We start from the raw sequence: 17,398 nt of genomic DNA, 5'->3' as shown, positions 1-17,398 counted from the left end.
TGGTCATTTTTGTTGTTGTTGTTGTTGTTACCAAGCTATTCAGGTAACCCATAAGGTATAGAAAAATAGATATGGAGTTCCCGTTCTGGCTCAGTAGTAACACACCTGACTAGTTTCCATGAAGATGTGGGTTCCTGGCCTCGCTCAGTGGATTAAAGGATCTGATGTTGCCATGAGCTGTGGTATAGGTTGAAGATGCAGCTCAGATCTAGCATTGCTATGACTGTGGTGTAGGCCAGCAGCTATAGCTCCAAATCGACCCCTAGCCTGGGAACTCCCATATGCCATGGGTGTGGCCCTAAAAGCCAAAAGAAAGGAAGGAAGGAAGGAAGGAAGGAAGAAGGAAGGAAGGAAGGAAGGAAGGAAGGAAGGAAGGGAGGAAGGAGGAAGGAAGGGAGGAAGGAGGAAGGAAGGAAGGAAGGAAGGAAGGAAGGAAGGAAGGAAGAAAGAAGGAAAGAAAGAAGGAAGGAAGGAAGGAGAAGATATATATCAATATATCAGCAGCCCAAATCAAGAAGATAAACCAGCTGCAAATTCTAACACTTAAAACACTGAGTTTATGATCTGTACCCCAGCCTGTGCTAAATTCGAAGGATTTAATGAACACTTAAAAGGGAAGTACAAGTCCTGGGTTTAGTCTGTAACCAAACTCTGTGTAGTAAGTGGGAGGAATTTGAGTGAAGAAAGTAGAATCCAAGACAGATCATGCCTATCACTGCAGTGCGGCAAGGGAGAAAAGGAATGGCCAGGGTGGAAGCTGGATTATTTTACCACCAAGAGAAGTTCCTTTCAAGGAAACCCCTTGAACTGGCCCCCTTTATGGGAACTCTCTGTTCAAGAGATTGGGATAAACAGTATATGAAGCATCAGCATTAACTGAACAGGCCAGTTAATCAAAAACCAATTTCCAAATTATTGAGGATTTTTTACAATTTTTTCTTAATAGCCTACATGACAGATTTAGTGCCCAGCTTGGTTAAATATCAACTTGGCATGGCATGCTTCTGGTATTACAGATGTGATTCTTCAAATATCTCATTGGAGCAGAGTTTACAGCTTGTCTCGATCTCTGTAGAGTCGGTTCTTTCCTCTCACCCTCACCATCCTTGTTCCTCCATCTGTTCTCGTCTTCTCTCTCTCTGAGACTAACATGACCAGAATAACCTTTCTCAGAGGTGATGTGAGGAAATGATCTGGCAGCTATCAAAGATAGTCATTTGGTAAATTAACTATTTTACAACTTGATTTTTGGTGCATAGGACTAGAGCTGCAGGTATTGAATACATAATGAGTGCTCGATGAACATACAAAGGAGCTAATATTGTAATTGAAAATCAAATACACCACCATTACTCATAGTACAGAGATTGTCTCCACTAAAATTCTTCTTTTTATCCCCTCTGTCCATGGATAATTTTGCTGATGGCATTCTCAGACAAGTTGGACAGCTATCACCTGACCATGATAACTTGGGATTGATTAGGTTAGCAAAGTTTTCGGTTGTCCAGAATTCAGCTGTTCATACCCAAATGGATAACCAGACTACTGGATAAAAACTGAACACAAAGGTTATGCAATAGTTTTGATTACAGGCATCCTACCATTTACTGCATCAAGGAACGCCTTTCATTCCTGCCTTTCTTGACATGGGGTAAATTCTAACGTGTATTTATTTTTTAATGCATGTGTGTATGTGTCTCTGAATGCAAGGTACTGATTATTCTGTATTCAGGCCCCCGTCCCTGCTCTGAGCTCTAAGTGGTGGGCAGACATTTTTGTGATGTAGGGCCTTTCTGAATAATGCTTTGACTCTTAATAATCACAAATGGCAAATTCAGCTGTTTGGCATGAGGTCTCAAAACACTACATTTCCCTTCTAGTGATCAGTTTTTTTCAATCCACACAAAAACCTGGAGTTCCTGTTGTGGCTCAGTGCATTAAGAACCCAACAGAGTGTCCCTGAGGATATGTTCGATCCTTGGCCTCACTCAGTAGGTTTAAGGATGTGACATTGCCGCAAGCTGCAGCATAGCTCACAGACGCACTTCAGATCCTGTGTTGCTGTTGCTGTGGCATAGGCCTTCAGATGCAGCTCTAATTTGGGCCTCAACCTCTAGCCCAGGAACTTCCATATGTTGCAGGTGTGGCCATAAAAAGAAAAATAACAACAAAAAAGATTGTTTACCTATCTCTGAATATTTGCTGGGGTAAATACTTGTATAGCGTTATTTTTTTTTTCATTTTTTAATTGAAGTATAGTTGATTTACAATAATTTGTTAGTGTCAGGTGTACAGCAAAGTGATTCAGTTTTTTTTTTTTTATATTCCATTACAGGTTATTCTAAGATATTGAATGTAATTTCCTGTGCTACATGGTATATCTTAAAAGTTTTAAAATGAAATGTGTTACCATGGTAAATCCTATGACTAAAAATCTTTCCAATTTATTATCAGCAGCAAAGCAATTTCATGAAAAGACTTTAGTGTTTGGACAGCATCTAAAATTAAATGCTTGGTTTAACTAACTGTTAAACGGGCATATTAAGTAGCCTTTATTATTGTAAGCATGTTCTCCTTCCTTGTTTATGTTTTCAAGAAACAAGTATGTGCAGAAAATAATCATTCAGTCAATAAATATTTTATTTCAAAAACATTTATTAAGCCAGGCAGTTCTAAGCGCTAAATCAAAGGAATGACAATAAATAAAGACATTTTGGCTTTTCACCCAAGTACCTTCTCAGCAAACTGGCATTCACCTAGATCAAGAATAATGTAGTCCTTTTCTGTGGGCTGGCACTGACTTCATGCTAAATTCATCACGGTCCCCTAAATCCATTTTGGTTCCTCAACTCATCAGCTGGTATACATTAAATTCTTCTCCTTCTCTGGAATGTTGAGATCTAAAAAAATTAAAGATTGCAGCATTTTTTTATCCATGGACCATGACTCCGAATGCCATTAGCTGTCAGTCAAAAGCCTTGTACTCCAGGGACTTTGAGCATAATTCAACTGCAGTGAGATACACATGTCATCCCTTACAGAAAAGTTAATAGGAAAGGTAAAATAAAATCCCTGCTTTAACCATCCATAAAAAAAGCCAACTTAGAAAATTTTAACAAAGACTATGCCGGTCATGAGATCCCACCAAAAATCCACTGTAACTAGGACATTTTCACAATAAAGATGGTATTAGGAAAAGTTGAGAATTATCAGTCAAGGCTAAAAAGAGAGCAGTTAGGAAGAAGGAAGAATAAAAATAGCAAAGGAAACAAGGCACATTTTTCTAGGCAAGTCAGTGCCTTACAGTTGTGAATGTAGGCTACATAATTTTTTCAGTAGAGGCCATTAGTCTTAGGAAGAAAGAGTTCAATAGTTGCTCATCAGGAACCTAAAAATACTCATTGAATATTCATGAGTAGTTGAGTCATATGGGAAAATTTATCCTTCCTAGATTCATTTATTTGAATAAATTGTGATACCAGTTTTTAAAACTCATAATTTTGATATGCAAGAATTCCTATTTGTCAAATATTTTAATCTCACCAAATACCACATTCATTCACGTATTTAGTAAAATATTAATTGAACACTTCCTAGGTGGCTAAAAGTTGGAGATAGAGACCCAGTGTGCCCTCAAGGGAAAGAGTGGTCCCAGTATACTGTCAAAAGTGTACATATACCTGGATGGTTACAAATACCATCAAGTCCATATAGACATAGGCTTTTACAAGGAACTCTTGACCAAGACGTCAACTTCTATTTGATGCTCTGGGAAGAACTTTCCAACACTGGTGATAGCTAGTCACTTAGGAGACTGCCCCAATCATTAAATTCCCCCCCTCCCAAAATTGAGGTCAAAGTTGGAATTCTTTTGCCATTGTCCATCACTTTTATTTCTGCTCTCTACAGCTGTGATGACAACGCTTCATAAAAGAGCCCTTCATACATTTGTAGGCTACTGTCAAATCTATTTTTAGGCCCCTCTTCTTTAGACTAAAGAATCTCACTTTGATTAACCATTCTTGATACAGTATGATTTTAAGACCCTTTATTTTATTGTTTCCATCCCATGAATTTTCTCAAGTTTGGAAATACCCTACCCAAATAACAACACATAGGGTTAGAAGGATCCTTTGATATGCTTGTAAGTACAGACCATAGGGAGTTCTTGATGTGACCTCCATACTCTAAATATTTAATATAACTTAAAATTGTGTTAGCATTGTTAAGACTCTTTTTGTTGGTTCATATTAAGATTATAGATAGTTAAATATTTCATGGGAACCACTGGCTATCAGATATATCACATTCTATCTTAGAATAATTGATTTTTAATGTAAATCTATCCCTGTTAAATATAATATTGTTAAACTGGGCTTAGAATCCAGAGCTATTGATATCATTCATAATAGTGTTTCAACTATTCCTCATAGTAGCCACCTTTTCCTCATTTGTGTTAATTACAGGTGATCTGAAGGTAGACAGATGGGAATCTTAGGAATAGGATTTGGCAGGAACCCATGTTGCCCAGCACACATAGATATGAAATGAATCCCACAGTTATAAGGAACGTCTGACCATAGAACTAATAGAAAGATAAAGATGAGAATAATGCCTATAGATAAAATTTTCTACCAAGCAGACTATATATACTACTGGTTTCTAGGTTATGAGAACAGATGAATTTTATATGCTTATAGAAATGCTCTCCTTCAATAACTCACAAAATGGGAGTTCCCTGGTGGCTCAGTGGGTTAAGGATCCAATATTCACTGAGGTTCAGGTCACTGTTATAGTGTGGGTTTGATCCAATATTCACTGAGGTTCAGGTCACTGTTATAGTGTGGGTTTGATCCAATATTCACTGAGGTTCAGGTCACTGTTATAGTGTGGGTTTGATCCCTGGCCCAGGAATTCCCAAGTGGGTGAGTGGCCAAAACAAAAACAGAAACTCCCAAAATGAACAAGACATAAGGAAAATCAGTAACAACAACAAGAAATGTTGGCTAACAGTGATGAAAGACGGCAATAAGTACAACTCAATGCAATATATTCAAAAAACTGTGATGAAGAAAAGAAACAGTGGAGGAGGGGCTTAAATAGTTCAACTGTTACTCCACTTCCATTCACCTCCTGAAACTATCTTAGTAACTGACAAAATCCTGAGACTTCTTTCTCACTGGTAGCACTAAATCTTAAAGAAGACACTGAGCTGGTAGCTTTATCTTTTTCAGCATAGTTGAAACTTGCTATTGGGACAATCTAACATGGAGAAAGCCAGCATCAATGTTGATCTTCTCTAATTAAGGTTCTGTACCTGCATCTTGAATGAGAGAAATTACCCAACTAGATGCATCTCGGTAGAGGACATTAAACAAGTTTCTCAAAAGACAGCAGAGTTTGGATGTTCTAAGAAAAATGGCACACTTGACTGCCACCTCTAATAAGCTCTCCCCCGACTGTTTCCTCATCTATTGCCTCAAGTGCAGAAAGTGATTAGAATACAAAATACCTAGCCCCTACCCTGTAACTTAGAAGGAAAAGCAGGACTGGGAGTTTGGGCTCAGTAGACGCAAACTATTGCATTTAGAATGAATAAGCAATGAGATCTTACTCTATAGCCCATGGAACTATATCCAGTCTCTTTGCATAGAACATGATGGAAGATAATATAAGAAAAAAAATGTGTGTGTGTGTGTGTGTATATATATATATGAATGACTGGGTCACTTTAGTATGCAGTAGAAATTGGCACACCATTGTAAACCAACTATAATTTAAAAAAAATAGGAAAAGCAAAATGATTATATGTACCAAGGAAAAGGGTAGTGCACTATACCAGAGCAAGGTGTCTGACTGAGCTATCCAAGCAGGATGAAAAAAATTTAGTAGTAATTTTAAACATACCACAATCAAAACCAATAAGAAGCATTATCATTGTAATCTAATTTATTAATCACTTATTTTGTATTAAGCATTGTTCTAAGCATTTTATATGTAATTCTCCTTAAGTCCTTATAAGACACCCTGGGAGGTGCTTTTATTACATATGCAAGTATGGAGATTCACTCACTTGCCTGAAATCACACAAATGGTGTCAGAGCCAGGATGCAAGTCGTGGATATCTGGCTCCAAGACTCAGGTTATTAACCCTGTGTGGGAAAGAGAGAGAGAGAGAGAGAAAGAAAGAAAGAAAGAAAAAGAAAAGAGAGAAAGAAAGAAAAAGAAAGAAAGAAAGAAAGAAAGAAAGAAAGAAAGAAAGAAAGAAAGAAAGAAAGAAAGAAAGAAATTAAGAAAGAAAGAAATTAAGAAAGAAAGAAATTAAGAAAGAAAGAAATTAAGAAAGAAAGAAAGAAATGAAAGAAACTGCTCATGATTCATGCTATAGAACACCTTAAGAAAATAAATTCAGTAAATGAGTGCTGAGAGAAAAAATGATAAAAGCAAGCTGCAAAGAAAAACTACAGACCTAAGGAGTCCAGGAAAGAGCCTAAATAACATCATTACAGATTTTATGAATATGCTGTAAATAATAAGAAAAAATAGACATCACTGAGATTAGTGACAAAGAGCAAAGCTAAGCACAGACAAAAAAAATAAATGGAGAGAGGAAGAGAGAAGTACTTTATTTTTTTTTCATATTTTATTTTATTTTATTTTTTTTATTTTATTTTCCCACTGTACAGCAAGGGGGTCAGGTTATCCTTAGACGTATACATTGCAATTACAGTTTTTTCCCCCCAGAAAAGAAAATCATGGACTTGGAGAAGAGACTTGTGGTTGCCTGATGAGAGAAGTACTTTAAATCTACTAAACAGGAGCTATAGGACTTTGAGAAAAAGCTGTGGCTTAAGGTATCTAAACCCAACCAAAGGTTCAGAAATATTGTCAACCAAGCAAACTTTCTAAAAATATGTCCTTTATCACTACTATTGCTTACATTGTTCTGCACATGAGTTTGATTATGAATTGTAAAGGAGAAAAATTGACTTTACTTGTGATCATAAAGCAAAGGAAATCATCTGAAAATTGTTTCAAGTAATAAGAATGCAGTAAGGTAGCTAGGTCTAAAATTAATATACAGAAATCAATAGCATATATATAAACACAGTAACCAATTAAAAGACGTAATGAAAGAAAATATCATTTACAATGGCAAGGAAAATTATAAACACTTCGGAATAAATGCACAGGATTTATATAAAAGTAATTTTAAAAGGCTACTAAAGGATGTACAAGAAGGGAACACCATAACATGTCATTGGAAAGAAACATGACATAAAAATTTGTCAACTTTTACACTAAAGATTTAAAGCAGAAATACCACTGAAGATATTTAAACAAGAAAAGTTTATTCTAAATTTCATGTGGAAAAAATTAGATAGCAAGAACAGCCAAGAAAATTCAGAAAAATAACATAAATGAGATAGATCTTACCTACCAGACATTAAAATATTATAAAGCTATTATAACTAAAAAGTGAAAATATATATCAAAGTAAAAGACAAAATCCAAAAATAGATAAGAAACAGAAATTTAGTATATCATAAAGATGGTATATTGAATAAATGGAGAAAGTGAATTGTTTAATAAGTCATATGGGGAAAATGGTGCATCTATCTATGTTTTAAAAAATAATTTCTACATGATCTAAACCTGAATAAGTTAATGATAAAATTTTTATGCTAGTTATATTTCATTTAAGAAATGAAAGCATACAACTATAAAGATAGAAATGGGTAAACTGAACTCTACTAGAGTTAGGGATTTTGTTCATGAAAAGAGAATGGAAATGGAAGCCACAGAGTGAAAAAGATGTTCCCGATGAATCTGTCAGACATTTGTATGGCATTCAACCTTATGCATAGTCAAAGAATTACAAATTGAAAGTGCAAGATATATTTTTCACCTAACAGATCATCCACATTCAAAAACTGTGACAATGCACTGTGTTGCCAAGTGTGGTAAAAGAGGCTTCCTCATATATTGCTCCTTTATGTTGGAGACCAATGTTAAGATACCTCTAACTTTTTTAATGCTCGAATTATATTGATTCTACTTCAAATACCACTGTAGTTTTCCTACTTCTAGGAATTCAACTTGTAAATGAACTTGTATGCGTGAACTAGCAAAGTTAATTACAAAAATGTTCCTAGAATTTAAAAAAAATTGACAATCTAAATGACAAAGGAAGAATGGAATGGTTACAAAAATACCAATACCTTTATGTAATACTATTCCACTGTATATAATAATAATAAAAGTTCTATATGTACTGATAGGGAACAAAATCCTATATATTTTATAAACCATATACATGATACAGGCAATACACATAATATTTTATCATTTGTATCAAGAAGAAATGAATATAAATAATATTTGTATATATAAAAAGCAAATATAGAAAAGTAACAGGCAACGGTGATTGCCCCAGAGAGAAAAATTGTGTGAGAGGAAAACTTAGTTTTTTACCATGTACTTTTTACCTTTGGGATTTTCTGACATGTACATAAAACATATTTTATAATAATCAAAAAATTAAAAATTTTTTTCAGAAAACAAAGGAAATTTAGACATAGAAGGATGAGGAAAGGTACACAATGGAAAACAGGTTTGGCAATATTAATACCAGCAAAATAGAATTCACAGTTTTAAAAGTCTGCATTTATTTTCTGTTTATAAAAGGTAAGAAGCACTATGTACCATGAAATAGTAACCATTTATAAAAATTAATATTAACATCTATAAAACTAAAAGTGTTAAAGTATATGAAGAAATGGAAAGAAACACCACTTGCTATATATCTTGAAAGATGTTTGATTAGGAAGAGAAACGCTGAGTGAATTCAGCTCAATTCATTCAACAGATATCTAGTTTAATATCGCTTACCATAGGCCAGGTAATATACAAATATGCAAGACTTTCCTTTCTCTTTAAATTCCTGTGATGTAATTATTAGAGTCTTTAAAAGTACACTCCTTCAATCAGAACTATCCTGATCTACAGTTTTTCCACATTTAAATCAGTATGCCGAATAAACAATCAGAACATCTCATTTAAGCCAGAATGGATCAAAACTATTGTTTTCCTTGTCTGTCAAACCTACTCTTTTCTCATAAAAAGAAACTAGACTTTTTTTTTTTTTTTAAGGAAACTTGTCTTCAGAAACTTCACCTGTTTTTTTCCTTTGATAATCTATTTTTTCCCCAGGTATTTGTACTTTGATTTTCTGATAAATTGAAGAAGTGCACAGCTCTTTGTTTAAGGAGAGAGATGTTAGAACAAAAGGTGCATAATTTTCAGAAGCTTATTTCCCCTATGCCTAAATTTAAAATCAAATGGATATTTTTTTTTTTCTTTTTTGCTTAGGAAGAGCTAACTCTTTGAGACTGCACTGACATTAACTAATAAAAGAATCTTTTAAGTCTGCTATCACCTAGATCTTTCTATTGCTGTAAATAGCACAGCAGGGTATTCATTTGCTTGATTCCCTGCCACTTACATGTCCACCCTCGCTTGTTCCTGGCAACAAGCATTTCAGACGGCCCCAGCCAGGCAGCTAGTGATCATTTCCTGATGTTCCATTAGATCAGGCTTCAGAAGAGTTATGCTTTGGACGAGTGCTTGCAAGGAAAATACGACACTTGAGTGTTTGGCAGCTCACCAACTGGTTGATGAAATTGAATTGCTCCCTTCTACAACTCTCCTTCAACACGTGGAAATTAGTCTCTATTCATTCACAGAAGGCGCTGTGACCTCCTCCATGAGGAATCATGCCTGGTGACTTTGCTCATAAACGTAGTTAGCATAGTTCCTCATGGTCGTAATTCACAGCCTTCATAACTTAGCTGGGACTCTCTCTTGGAACTTTTCTCAATAAAATATTTGCAGTTTAAGAACACTTGAGAAGAAAACAAAAATTATTCTGGACATTTAGTGACACGTTCAATACACTTTCTCAGGAATAAAGCATAACCGTTAAGAACGGTACTGGTGAAGATGGAATAGTAAGTTGTGAAGAGCTCCAGCTTCACTCTTGCCATTTGTATGCACAATGGCTTTGAGTTAATATCAGTAACAGGGTTAGATGGGGCAAGTGTTAGAGTGGAATATTTGATCCATTACACAATGTATTAAAAAATAATTTGAGGCGCTGGCTTATTTTTGCTACCTTGGTTCTCAAGTCCTAGTGATAACATGGCATTTTTATGAGGGAAATCAGATATTTTTCCAGGAAAAAGCTGCTTCAATTTTCCAATAATGTGCTCTCAAAATTTATCTGTAAAGATATATAAATATGTAAATTTAGAGAAGGAAATTACAGACAAACATTTTCTTTCTTTAACTTCTAAAGCCTAGAGTTCCCTACAACTTTGTGCTGACACCTCCTAGGTTGTCCAGCGTCCTGTCCTCTTATATTTTCTCATCTGGTCTTATGGCTTTAAATGTATCCCTATACTATATATTTAATGTAGTTATCATCATGCTAAACATCTAATATTTATTTCAAGGTTGATATACACAAAACACAACTCAATTTTATTTACAGAACCAGCTCTTCCTAGAGTCTTCCCTAGCTTATTAAATGGTACCCAGTTGCCTACAAACATGTAGGAGTTATCCTTGATTCTTTTTATTTTTTTCATACTCTACATCCAGTGCCTCAGCAAATGCTGTCAAGTACACTCTCATGATGGAGCTTGATAATGTGAGAAAAAAGAGTGTATACATGTGTGTGTAACTGGGTCACCATGCTGTACAGTAGAAAATTGGCAGAACACTGTAAGCCAGCTATAATGGAAAAAAATAAAAATCATTATATAAAAAAATAAATTTAAAATCAAAAAAAATTTAACAAGAAATGTCCAAAACCTATGTGAAGAGAAACTGTAAAACAGTTCAAAAATACACAAAAATAACCTTGCATAAATAGAAAGATATAGTGTATTATTGGATGCAAAGAATCAATATCAAAGATTTCGGGTCTCCCTAAGCTAATTCTTAAAATTTAATTTAATGTAATTCAAAAATTTAATATAATCCAATAAAAATATGAATAAATTTCCAAAAAAAGAATTTATTGGTTTATGCTATAGTGTAAGCCCAGGAGAGCAGAAAACTGTTTTGTTCATTGCTGTATCCCCAAGCCCCAATATTAGCAGCTCTCACAGTGTACATGTGCAATATATATTTGTTGAATAAATGAGAATAATATCAAAGTGTAAAATGAAAGACTTTTGTCCATCTAGAAGGCAGAACTAGGAAGAGGAAGCATTATTGTGTAGCAGACCTTGGCCTTGTGAAAAGAATAGCTTGAGGATAATGAGAACTACCTGACATACATAGTGTTACTTGTAGGTGAGCTCTTTGTTGCCACCAAGGTTCAGGGAGAAGCTATAAGGGTCCTGTTCTACAGAGAAGATCCAATTGGTTCATCAGTTAAGCCCTATTCACCTATGAGAATCTACATTGAAGGGTGGGAAGCAAAGAAAGACATGGTTCCATCTGTTTCCAAGACGTCTGGTTTCAATATCCTTAGAATGGCACATGTATAATTTCATGTGTTCTTCTTTCTGGGATTTTTTAGGTTCCTCTGAGCTTCTCCTGCTGGCAGACTCTAGACTATGGTTCTCCAAGTGGAAGCAAGACTTCCTCTGATGGCCATACTTAACTGTCTCTCAGCCCTGGGTGTCCAGTGGTCCACCCCTCTATTGAGCTGCAGTCAGAGTCCCTTTAATGTGAAGATTTTATCAGCTTCCCACCTCTGGGCCCACATCTAGTCTATAGGAAATAGGCACTTTTTTCTTTTGTCCAAGGAATTTCAGCTCTCTCCTGGCAGCACTCTGTTACCAGGTGGAGCCCTCTAGCCACAGTCTCTCGCTTTATACTTTTCAGGTAAAGGCAACATCCGGTTTTGTGACTCTCACAATCTGGGAGACAAATGCCAAGAGTTCCAGGTCAACCCCGAGAGAGCTCATCTCTCTAAACTTAAGTTGAAGGGAAAGGATTGGTAAGACAAAAAACCGGTTTGAGATCACCCCTTTTCAATTCACATGGTAGTCTAGCACCTTAATTCTGTATGTGGGATTCTTTTTGGAATTTTCCCAAAATATTAGGAAGAGTTGTACTTACAGCTTTATGTCACGTCAATTTTTTTCTTCCAAACAATTCTGTAAGTTAGATACTATTATTCCATATTTTATCATTTAAGAAACTAAATCTTAGAAAATTTAAATTACTTCCCCCAAAACACACAACCAACATTGGTGAATATAAAGGACATTGTCTGTGTTCTCACAGCACTTATTTCTTTGGGAAGACAGAATGTAAATTGATATGCAGGGAAATAAATGCAAACATGTTCATGTATACATGCATACAGATTGTGAAGTGCTGGGAAGGTAAGAACAGTGTGCAATGGTGGAAGTTGCCAGGAAGGCAGAAAAGACCTTTTCAAGAGGTGATCATTAAACAGAGTCATTAGGTGTATGGTTTCCTTAAGGATATTCCTTATGAAGCATAAGAAGATAACAGTCCAGGCAGAAAGACTAGCAGATGCAAAAGGTAGGAAAGAGCGCTGTAGGTAAAGAGCAGAGCACTGGCTGGAACAGAGTGAGTGTGGAAGAAGTTGCGTACTGCATAGTTGGACAGGTAACCCTGGGTCGAAAGACTTAGGTAAGCGTCCTGGGTGGTAAAAGCTTTTGCTCCCTTTACCATTGTTGTCCTATGGTAGAAGCTATACAGTCAATATCAGCAGGACTCAGTCCTTAAACTTTGTGACACCCTTGCTTTTTGTCCCTTCCTTCTTCCTCTGTATTTTGTCATCTCTTTTGAGGCATCGTCATGCCAGCATGCCTTCATGTATCTGTGTAGCTCACCCCTCAAAGAAGCGCCCATTTCAATTTCTCCTGGAAATCTTTTGGTTAAATTTAAGAAATTGAAAAAAAAAAAAATTCTGGTTTTAAATGTGTTGTAGTTTTTTGTTGTGTGTTGTGTTGTTTTTCTCTCCTCCCCAATTCAGCTCTCCCCTCCTCTCTCTTCTCTGTGAAGCCTGTTGTCAAAATGAGAGTACTCACCCATAGAAGTTCAGTTTGCAACCACCAACTAACCTGCAACTAAAAATTCATGTGAATGACAGACCAGTAGAATAGTCTTTACTTTCTTGCTTCTGATGCTGCTAGGCTGGAAGGGCTGTTGTCTGTCCTCGTGCCCCTCAGTCTGAGCGAAAGATGAATAAAGATCCATAGGTAGGTGTGCATTTTGAAAAATTTCAATTACATTCCAGAGATTTTAACATTTTTAGCGTTTGTTTTAGAAACACAATCTTTCTCATGACTTAAGATCTCTGGAATTTTTCCCTTTGTAGAAAAGCAAACACTATCTGTGGCATAGAAGTTGAAAGCACAGTTAAGTCTTGGTTTCCTCTTTTATAGAGAGAGAGAATAGAATCAAACTTATTTAGTGGTGTGTCGTAAAGATTAAATGAAGCAATTGTTGCTTGATAATTGTCTCTATTAATGTTATTACCAAATAACAGCATAATGATTTGAGGAAACTTTGAATATGAGAGCTAAGAAATTGTTCAGTTAATATCCTTTAGAAAAATGTTAGAGAGGTGACTGATGGAGCATAAATTGAGTAATCCATCCTTTCTCTTGGTGGTCCAATATTTTGAAGTATTTTACTTAGTTTTCAACAGACTCCTAACAATTTTACTAGTGATAAAGTGTCTCATTGTATCTTCTGGGTTTTACCCTCTAAAAATCATAGAGATCTGAAGATTGCATTTGCAGTTGTTTAAAGAAAAACAGCATTTTTATTGTGTTCCCATTGCTTACCTACATTCACTCCTTTAATTCTCAGAACAGATTTATTTTAAAGGTGAAGAAACTTCCTCTTCAAATAACAGCTGTTACTTCTACATCATTTCCCTTCATTGCATCTTGGATTGCACCAACAAAAAGCAACAAGAGTTATTTACTACTGCTCCCTGGCTGGGGACTTGCATTAACATTTTGGTCACCACCTTTGAAAGCTTCTTGTCCAATAAACTCTCTTTCCTCCCAGATGTGTTTTTTAAAAGCATGTTGGGTAACCTACTTCCCACCACCCACCCCACATACACACACAAAAGTGTTTCTGATGTTTCCTCTTTGACTTTTTATTCTATGTTTTCATCGTTTTCTAAAATATTATTTCAACAAGGACCATCCGTATTAAAAAGATACTTCTGCTTTTGCTCAGAAGTCAGACTGTAATGCAAAATGATTTCTGCTTCACTTAGATTTCTTTGTTTCCTTTAGAGAAAAGGAGAATGAAGAGGAGGTTTTTCCTCTCCTGCTAGCAGCTGAGTCCTTTTATTTGCCTGGCCCAGTGGGGCTTTTGTTTCTATCATAAAGAGCCCTGTTATTTTTCAAAGGCTTTTGTGTACAACAATCCTTCCTGTGGTTCTGCTCACCCAGCACATTTTGCAGGAGGTAATGTCAAAAAGACTAAGTGTTGTTGAGTTTGGGTGTGTTTTATGATGCTGTTGTTCTCCCTCTAGATCTTTCATGAGCAGGGACTTTATTCTGTTGCTGAAGGGTGGATGTGTTGGCCATGTTGGTCGCTTGTTCGATTTTGGTATTTGGGGATGAAAGAAAAAGATGCCCTGGATACTTTTTTAACTGTTTATTTCTCTTTTTTTAAAGTATCATTGATTTACAATGTGCCAATTTCTGCTCTGCAGCAAAGTGACACAGACGTACATATATATATATATATATATATATATATACATATATATATATATATATATCCCCTTTCTTACATTATCTTCCATCATGTTCTTACATCATGAACTGTATCCCAAGAGATTGTATACAGTTCCTGTGCCCTGGATATTTTTAACAAGCTTCATCTGTGAGTGCTGCTGTTTCTTCAGATACTATCTATAATCTGACAGAAGAGCATTTCTGGGTTTAATAGTGGTGAAACTTGAAAGTATATCTCATCTGAAATTTTTCCTATATTCAAGGTTACCTCTACACTGATGTTTGGTAAGAAGTGGTCATGTACCTAGTTAAGAACAAACAACAACAGGAAGAGAGTGAAATTACATATTGGTGATAGGTAAAAAGTTTTCCTCTAAGTGTTTAACTTATCCCCCCAAATTGGTGAAGCCAGATGTCCAAGGCATTTAGACGGCAGTGATTTCTCTACCTGGAATCCCACCTGCAGGTACAGTTATAAACTCATGCTTCCCAAGCAGTTGCTACTGACAGACTTGGAGAGCATCTTCCCAGTAGCAGTGGCTTAAGAACCAGACTGACAGAAGTTCCAAACCTGTCAGCTCTTTCTCTTGAGAATTACCTCAGCAGCACAACCAGGGTCAGCTTTTATGTCAAGAAGAGTTGAAACATGAGCTCCTGGAAAGAAAAGATGGTCTCCTCTAACAATTGTAGTCCTTTTTGCTTTATCAGCATGGCACATTGGCAAGGTGCAGGCCTGAATGTCAGACCAGGTTCAGTTCCTGTATTTGCTTCTTGTTAACAGGTGTCCATAAACACAGTGATTCTGAGTCTCAGCCACTTTTTCTGTAGCTTGAGAAGAATAATACTAATGTCAGGGCACAGTTTAAGTCGGAGAAGAGCAGATGTAAGGGGGTTATCACATAGTAGATATTCCCCAAATGGCAGCTCTTGCTATTTGTGTTCTAGAAGTAAATACTCATCTTTATGGCCCCTCTTCCTGTCGAGTGACTCTCGGTACCTATTTGCCAATTCAGGAGCACAAGCTCCCCAAAGCCTACTGATTTGGGAGGAAAATGCAGAGGCCCCAGCCTCTGGACATTAGGGACCCTCAAAGTAATATCTGTAGTGAGACGTCCCCCTCGAGTTGCCCCTACAATTGGTGCCAGTATGTTAAAGCCTTGCAAATGTAACCAGCAGAGCTGCCCACACAGTCACTTCATGGCAATAGTTATAATTTATGGTCTGTATATGCAGAAAAGCTGCCCAGAGAGGGTGGAAATGGGAGACCTACTGGGAGAGGAGGTGGGCGTGGGGCTAGGCAGATAGCGATGCAAATGTCCTTGCCCTCAAGGCATGAAAGACAAACACTGGAAATGAAAAAAAGAAAAATGGCCAAGTAGTACAGTGGCAGAAATAACTCTTGTGACTTCAAAACATTAAAAATAAAACCGCTTTCCTTGCGTGCCTGTCCTTGGCAGTGATTTCATCTTTTCAGTTGCCTTTTAGCTTGTTTTATTTCTGTCTGTGAGGGAGAGAAGCCTCTGAATGAAGAGCACTTCCTTTTCTCACACTGAAACACGTGCATGTTCCCGTTCTCCCTGTACACACATCAACATGCAAACAGGTAAACAAGAAATAGGCTTATTATATGTATACATACTTCTTCAGGAACACACACTCACACCTGTATCAATGCGGTTGTGCCTCACGTACATCTTAAGAAATATAAACAGCCCATAAACGTGTGCTTTCCTCAATGCACACCTAGATGTACTACTCTTCTGTCACAAGCTCCTCTGTCCTCTGGAAGCATCCATTCTTTTGCTCTCTCCGTGGGTGCTGTGGGAGCTCAGCAGCCTCCTCAGCATTTCAGAAGGTGGTTTCCTGGCTACCTCTAGTCCGAACGTTCTTCAGCAACCTCATCACAGAGAATTACTCACTGGTACCTTTGTCCATATCCAGAATTTGCCTTCATTTTGCCCCAGCCTACTCTTTCCGTGTATTTCTTTTCTAGGGCTGCTGTGACAAAATACCACAAACCGGGAGACTTAACAGGAACATATTATCTCGCAATCCTGGAGGCTAGACGTTTAAGATTGAGTGACGGTCAGCAGGGTTGATTCCTTCTGAGGGCTGAGAGGGACAGTCTGGTCCATGCCTCTCTCTTAGGTTCTGGTAGTTTGCTGCCAACCTTTGGCCTTTCCTTGACTTAGAGATATGTCACCCCATCTCTGCCTTCATCTTCAGATGGTATATTCCCTGTGTATGTATCTGTTTCTGTGTTCAATTATCCCCTTTTTATAAATGCACAGTTAAATTGGATTGGGGTTCAAGCTGATACCTCCATCTTAACCCCATCACCTGCCAGGTTCCTGTTTCCAAACAAGGTCACAGCTACTTGGGTTAGAACTTAACATCCTCAGAGTTCCCATCATGGCACAACAGAAGGGAATCTGACTAGTATCCATGAGGACACAGGTTCGATCCCTGGCCTCAACTCAGTGGGTTAAGGCTCTGGCATTACTGTGGCTGTGGTGTAGGCCAGCAGCTGTAGCTCCAATTTGACCGCTAGCCTGGGAGGCTCCATATGCTGTGGATGCAGCCCTAAAAAAAGCAAAAAAAAAAAAAAAAATTAAACATCGTCTTAGAGACATAATCAACCC

General features: G+C 36.9%; 1 protein-coding gene and 1 long non-coding RNA gene across 51 annotated transcripts in view; both read left to right on the top strand.

The window, feature by feature from the left end:
• Nucleotides 1-17,398, top strand: part of DLG2 (discs large MAGUK scaffold protein 2) — a 1,974,117-nt gene that overhangs the window by 1,409,949 nt on the left and 546,770 nt on the right. The window lies entirely within an intron of this gene.
• LOC146399764 (uncharacterized) lies at nucleotides 472-5,657 on the top strand. Its single transcript, XR_014814836.1, has 2 exons — nucleotides 472-4,843; nucleotides 4,889-5,657. It is a non-coding gene; the product is annotated as an uncharacterized LOC146399764 (long non-coding RNA).

The sequence above is a fragment of the Sus scrofa genome, chromosome 9 (genome assembly GCF_054392235.1).
Source record: "Sus scrofa isolate SSC_HxYL_T2T_F1_AM1 chromosome 9, Sscrofa_HxYL_maternal_Yorkshire_Landrace_v2.0, whole genome shotgun sequence".
NCBI classification, from domain to species: domain Eukaryota; kingdom Metazoa; phylum Chordata; class Mammalia; order Artiodactyla; family Suidae; genus Sus; species Sus scrofa.
Note: the sequence above shows the minus strand (reverse complement) of the source record. Positions and strands in the feature narration are given on the sequence as shown.